At 44.4% G+C, this 7,374-nt stretch overlaps 1 long non-coding RNA gene across 1 annotated transcript in view; it reads right to left on the bottom strand.

Annotated features, from left to right (window-relative positions):
• Window positions 1-2,553, bottom strand: part of LOC119321301 — a 14,746-nt gene extending 12,193 nt beyond the window's left edge. Inside the window, exons 1-2 of the long non-coding RNA XR_005155131.1 lie at window positions 1,771-2,553; window positions 1,360-1,415 (exon numbers count right to left, since the gene is read on the bottom strand). This is a non-coding gene — a long non-coding RNA (uncharacterized LOC119321301). The remainder of the gene's footprint in view (window positions 1-1,359; window positions 1,416-1,770) is intronic.
• Between the last annotated feature and the right edge of the window lie 4,821 nt (window positions 2,554-7,374).

Raw genomic sequence — 7,374 nt, forward strand, 5'->3', positions numbered from 1 at the left:
CTTACCCCTATATAAAGGGAGGGGAGGGAGGGGCAGCCGCACCCATAAGCCCTGGCGCCTCCCTCCTCCCTGCAACACCTCCTCCTCCTCCCGTAGTTGCTTAGCGAAGCCCTGCCGGAGTTCTGCTGCATCCACCACCACGCCGTCGTGCTGCTGGATCTTCATCAACCTCTCCTTCCCCTTGCTGGATCAAGAAGGAGGAGACATCATCCGCTCCGTACGTGTGTTGAACGCGGAGGTGTTGTCCGTTCGGCACTAGGTCATCAGTGATCTGAATCACGGCGAGTACGACTCCATCAACCCCGTTCCATTGAACGCTTCCGCACGCGATCTACAAGTGGTACGTAGATGCAAACTCACTCCCTTGACTCGTTGCTAGATGAACTCTAGATGGATCTTGGTGAAACCGTAGGAAAAATTTTAATTTTCTGCAACGTTCCCCAACACATACCACATCTAATATTCTGCTATAACCCATATTATTGTTACCTTACTAAATTCATAATTATTATCAGTTTATAATGGAAATAAAGTACCCTAATGCATCCCCTATTAAATGGCGTTACGAACCGCAGTGTATGTGTGTATTGATATGCTTACACACATGCTATGAAGCATGGAACCTGGCAAGATAAATGCAAAGGATGCCCAACAGAACTCTTGCTCCATGGCCTTACTTCTATTGTGGTTGCAGACTTGAGTCCCACTTTGCTGAACCTTTTGTACATGCTGTTAAAAAAAGCTCTTGATTCCCTTATAAACCCCCTCGTACGAACCATGAATACCCAAACCATATAACAAGCAAATAAGATTGAATCACCCATACAGTAATCGAGTGAAAAGCTTAACCGACGGGGAAACACAACAAATTTTAGTTGTCACATGGAACAGGTGCACAGTCCATACAACGATCACATTTAATAAATTTTTTACTTGTACTCACAAGAGCCTGTTCTCAACAAAAAGTACCAACAACTGTACATCATCAAGTAAAAATATAGAGCATTGTACATTGATTGCAAATAGCAGAATAGAAAGGCAAGGAATTTGCACCCCCCCCCCAAAAAAAAGAGGATATCACAATGGCTAGTTAGAACAGAGCTGATGTTATCGCAAAATGTGTTCCCAAGTAGCAAAATATCAATCTCATATTATCCTATACGACGCTGCAAACAAATAAGGAGTCGCGCATGCCCATCTCTAAGCAAAATAGTCTGCATAACATGAAATCCATAACGACAAATCAGCAAAACTACTTTGGAAAGTCCATTGATAGCTAGAGAACATGGTCCAACACAAACCATATCACCAAAATGCAAGCGCAAACTTGATTGGATTCGTAAGAGGGATAAAATTCACCTGGGTCTTCTTCAACTCTTCAGCTAAAATTGTTCTTCATCTCTTCTTTCATAGATCTGCACACATCATGTGTAGAAAACCCACATATTAGGGAACTAAAATGTGAATGAGCTATGTATATTTGCTAACTAATAATTTTATTTCTTCTCAGTATTTCTAATTTGGAACAAGCACAATAATTTACAGTGTGTGCATGAATGTTCATACACCCAACAAGAAATCTCAGAAGAACAAAATAAGAATCTGGATGCCTAGTAAAATCAAAGTTGAAATAAAAGTTACCTTCCATTCCATCGGTGATCAGCTCTCTCTCTCTCTCTCCCTCCCTCCCTCCCTCCCTCCCTCCCTCACACACACACACACACACACAAACATGCATCAGACAAGACGTACAAAGGGGTAGAAGAGTACCTATGTTTTCTTGGTCCTCCCTGCCTGGCTGCTTCAAACTGTGGACCGATTGGAAGATGGCGCACCTCTTCCTCACCATGAAGCACCTCGGCCAACCCATGGTGCCCAGCCTTGGCCACTACTCCCATGCTCGAGTTGCCTTCCATCAGGAAGAGGACATGCGTGTGTGCTCGTCCGCCAGCCCTGCTTGTGAAGGCGAAGACATCCTTCCCCTCTTCCCCTCTTGACACCCTCCGTCCATGGCGGATCCATGGTCAGCGGCGAGCACGAGGCAGTGGGATGAGCTGGCCGCCGACGACAGAGAAGAGGGAGAGCCGCCGTCCGCCGCACCATGAGGAAGAGGCGGAGTGCATCCTCCCGTACAACGCGCCCGAGCCCCAGCCTTGTTGCAGCTCCCGATCCAGGAGTGGATCGAGCCGCCGCCAACCTCCAGGTCGCGTCCAGGTCGGGCCCGTCCTCTCCGGCGCCGGCCGATGACCCTCTCTCCTGTCAGCCGCCGCACCTCCCTTTCCTCTTTCCTCTCTCTTTCTCCCTCCTCTCCTTCCTTCTCTCTCTCCCCCTCATTTTGTCTCTCAGCTAGGGTTCGTGCGCGAGGAGGGGCGCAGGCCGACGCCGGCCAGTCACCCTCTCCCGTCCGCTGCCGTACCTCCCTCTCCTCTCCTCTCCCCTTTCTCTCCCTCTCATCTTCCTATCTCTCTCTCCTAGGGTTCGTGCGGGATGAGAGGACCGGAGTGTGCACGGCGTGCGGGACGAGGGGATTGGGTTGTGTTGGGTGCGGGCGCGGCGCGTGGATGGGACAAATTCTATCTCACCCGGGCGCCGCTTACCCAGCCAATACAAACACGAGACGAGCCCACCAGTCATTGGGCAGAAAAATGAACCGTGGGGTGAAAATAATTTAACCGCAAGTGAAGATCCAACGGCTTAGGCGCGCAAGAAAGGCAGATCGGACAGCCGACGAAGGCCCAATCAGGGGAGCCTCCTGGAGGTGAGTTGGCTAGCCTCTTTTTTGTTTTAGATGTGTCATTCGTACCATTATGCGTTTTCTGCATCTTCAACCACACCGTCTTCCTTCTCACCGCAGCTGCTCCAACAAGGGAAGCATACACCAGAAGGGAGCTATAGTCCCCACTCAACAGTTCTCTGCATCGAATGTGTGTGCCCGACATGGACAACCACAACAACTGCAGGGCCATCGACAAGTCAGCACATGATGCTCACTCCTATGGATGGCAGCCAGATAGGTATACCCTCAGCTTACTTGTGTGCAACATTTATGGCTTCGTTATTCATCTAAGCATGGAAATAGATTATCACATGTCACTGTATATTCATGTTGATCTCTTAAGAGTCTTGTTCAGGAGTTAACTGAAGGAAATATGCCCTAGAGGCAATAATAAAGTTGTTATTTTACATTTCCTTATTCATGATAAAGATTTATTATTCATGCTAGAATTGTATTGATCGGAAACATTAATACATGTGTGAATACATAAACAAACAATGTGTCCCTAGTGAGCCTCTACTAGACTAGCTCGTTGATCAAAGATGGTTAAGGTTTCCTAACCATGGACATGAGTTGTCATTTGATAACGGGATCACATCATTAGGAGAATGATGTGATGGACAAGACCCACCCGTTAGCTTAGCATAGTGATTATTGCTATTGCTTTCTTCATGTCAAATACATATTCCTTCGACTATGAGATTATGCAACTCCCGGACACCGGAGGAATGCCTTATGTGCTATCAAACGTCACAACGTAACTCGGTGATTATAAAGATGCTCTACAGGTATCTCCAAAGGTGTTTGTTGAGTTGGCATAGATCGAGATTAGGATTTGCCACTCCGAGTATCGGAGAGGTATCTCTGGGCCCTCTCGGTAATACACATCATAAACTTGCAAGCAAATGACTAAGGAGTTAGTCAGGAGGTGATGTATTACGAATTGAGTAAAGAGACTTGCCGGTAACGAGATTGAACTAGGTATGAAGATACCGACGATCGAATCTCGGGCAAGTAACATACCGATGGACAAAGGGAATTACATATGTTGTCATAACGGTTCGACCGATAAAGATCTCCGTAGAATATGTAGGAGCCAATATGGGCATCCAGGTTCCGCTATTTGTTATTGACAGGAGAAGTGTCTCGGTCATGTCTACATAGTTCTCGAACCCGTAGGTTCCGCACGCTTAACGTTCGATGATGATATAGTATTATATGAGTTATGTGATTTGGTGACCGAATGTTGTTCGGAGTTCTGGATGAGATCACGGACATGACGAGGAGTCTCGAACTGGTCGACTGGTAAAGATTGATATATAGGACGATGGTATTCGGACACCATAAGTGTTTCGAGGTTACCGGGTACTTATCGGGTCACCTAGGAGGAGAAGGAAAGAGAGGAATGGAAAGGAAAGAGTGGAATAGGACTCCCCCTTCATTCCCTCTCCCCCCTCTTTCCTTCCCCCTTCGACAAACATGGCAGGGGGCGCGGCCACGGGCAGGAGCCCAAGTAGGATTCGGACCTACTTGGGGTGCCCCTTGGCCTCTCCCCTCTCCCTCCCACCTATATATATGAGGATGGGGGCGCCTAGCACACCCCAGACAATTGCCTGGCCGTGTGCAACACCCCCTCCACCGTTTACACCCCCAGTCATATTATCATAATGCTTAGGCAAAGCCCTGCGGAGATAACTTCACCATCACCGTCACCACGCCGGCGTGTTGACGGAACTCATCTACACCTTGACGTCTTTCTGGATCAAGAAGGTGAGGGACGTCACCGAGATGAACGTGTGCAGAATGCGGAGGTGTCGTGCGTTCGGTACTTGATTGGGGTAAGCGCGAAGAAGTTCGACTACATCAACCGCGTTGTTAAACGCTTCCGCTTACGGTCCACGAAGGTACGTAGACACACTCTCCCCCTCGTTTCTATGCATCTCCATGGATAGATCAATGCGTGTGCATAGATTTTTTTTTGTTTTCCATGCAACGATTCCCAACATTAACATTGTTCCATAGTTCAGATAAGAGACTTGTTCTTTAGTTAACACTATTCCATAGTTATCATCCATCAGCCAATGCTATCCCACAGTCTGGTGATTATACCAATTCTAGTATTACCTATGTTGTTGTCCTTTAATACTTTTGTGTGGCATCTAGTTAATCTCGAGTACAAACAATACATATTCTGTAGCTTTTATCTGTGTTCTCCCTTTAGTTTTTGAGACCTATTGCTGCTAGTTAAGTCTAGTCCTCCTATAGGCAGTCATTACATAAATCTAACTACTAGTTGTCGTCCATGCATGTCAGATATAATTGCACACACTGATATATCCACAAGAACCTCGCGGAGCAATGTAACGGCCAACAAACTTAACGTCAATGATACCCAACATGATGGAACATGTAAAGGCAGTTCTTCAGAATACTTGCAGAAAGCTGATGAATCCTGTTCACCCCACAAGGTCCTTGCTCTAACTTGGCCCGTGATATGGGTACAACATGCATATAATGTCCTGGAGTGCATCTACTCTGTTGCAGTGCCATGTGCTTAGCCTGCTGATCATGCATGTAAATATGTCATGCCTTCCTGTTTTTCAGTACCTATTCCATTCATGATAACATGTTTTCAAATTCAACTACTGTCATTCTACTATGTCACAATGCCATCTGCTTAGTCTGGACATCATGCTTCTGAATATCTTATGCATTGTTATTCATCAGTATGTACTCCATCTATCTATCATACCATGTTTTTTTACCTTGAAGTGTTTTTCTAGCGGTCTATTGCAATGACATCTTAGTTTCCCAATCATACACGCATATGTTGCCTTAGTGTTTTTCTGTACGTATTCTGCTATCATACAGTTTTACATCCAACTAGTGTTTTTTTACTATGTTGTCCTGTCGTGTCCCTAGCTCTTACATCATACTCCCCCCGTCCGGATTACATGTCGCAAAAAAAGATAAAAATGGATGTATCTAAAACTGAAATACACCTAGACACATCCATTTATTTACGGATGGAGGGAATACATGTCAATATTTCATGCCTTTCTATTCTTCAGTAACTATTCCATCTCTCTGTCGTAGCATGTTTTATAATTGAAGCACCATTCTTCTATATAAGGCATGCAAGGGGAAGACTACTATGTTAGATTCTGAAGGGTTACAAACAAGGTCTTTCCAAAAGATCAAAATGCCAGGAGATAGTAAACCAACTCCAATGTTCATAGATACTCCTCCGGCACAGAGAAACCCAACTCCTACTGATAATAAGCAGATTCCAGTGGCCAAAGAACTAGTCTGCTCCAGTCCAGCAAAAATATGTCAACTCCTTTCTAAGAAGCATATGTGTATCCTCACATCATGAAAATAGCATTCAGGTCATAGTTTCTACATGTTTCTTACCCATCTCTCTTTTAGAAAATAAGCTTAAAAGATAGAAAACTTTCTAAACTGGGATCGTGTTCGAGGAAAGTATCTTGCGGGAATTCTTTGTGCTCCAATGCTGATTTAAGTACCTGTTGTATATCTTACATCAGCATGTATTTTGTTAATCGGTATGAATCTAACCTTTATCTGGTCTAAATTTACTTGTAGCAAAATGTATAATTAAAGGCGACAATGTTGATTTTTGTAAGGAAAACTGCTTGGTAGTTTCGCATACTGAGTTGCATGAGTGTACTATCTCATATCATGCACATTACTAAATTGTAGTGTTGTTCTGGTTGCCCAATCATTCATTGTGTCAATGTTGCTTTTCTATTACCTTACCTGCTGATGATAATTGTGCCATATTGTGTTAATTTGGTGTAGTCTGGTGTGGTCTAGTTGCCCAAACGTTCATTGTGTCAATGTTGCTTTCCTATTATATGACCTGGCCAATGATAGCAATGCTAGTGTCTTAATTTGGTGCATGCTGCTGAAGATAAGAAGACAAACTCTGAAAACAGCAAGGCAACCCCATTGTTTCTTTCCAATAAATCTAGGCCGGATAATATGGCAATAACTCTTGATTAATCTGTTTGGTTCCCCTCCTAATTTATGTTATGATGAAGTGGTCGAGACACTCTCCACTATCAATAATACAAGCCTGCCAAAATCGCCATCTGAATCTATTCAGTTGTCTCGAATCCAACGGAAAAAATGTATGTTTGTGAACCAATTACTGGCTGAAGCAATGATGGAAATCGTGGAGGAATCACAGGTGCACATTCTTACGCAACAACAACTGATCAATGTTTTCAGAGACAGTGTAGCAAAGAAGGAAGAACTTACTCACATGCTTATGGGCGTCATCCGCGCTGAGGTTGCAGATTGTGAGGTTGTAGATCATTAAGTTTTGTTCATTTATTTGCTATGGCATCAATCTTTGATTGCCCAGTGGATGTAATTTCCTATAATATATGCTAGATGTGCTACGTTTTTCCTTGTATGTCGTACATTTGCTTAGCGTGCCTCGCATTCTAGCTAAGTGGTCGCTAGGAAGCCAGAAAAGCACTAAAATTAATAGCTAGCACGAACCTTATATTTGGTTGATGTTTAGCCTGTTGTGCTTAACATGCCTCTTGATGTACCTACACAGGACAAAT

Source organism: Triticum dicoccoides, chromosome 1B, assembly GCF_002162155.2.
Source record: "Triticum dicoccoides isolate Atlit2015 ecotype Zavitan chromosome 1B, WEW_v2.0, whole genome shotgun sequence".
NCBI classification, from domain to species: Eukaryota; Viridiplantae; Streptophyta; class Magnoliopsida; order Poales; family Poaceae; genus Triticum; species Triticum dicoccoides.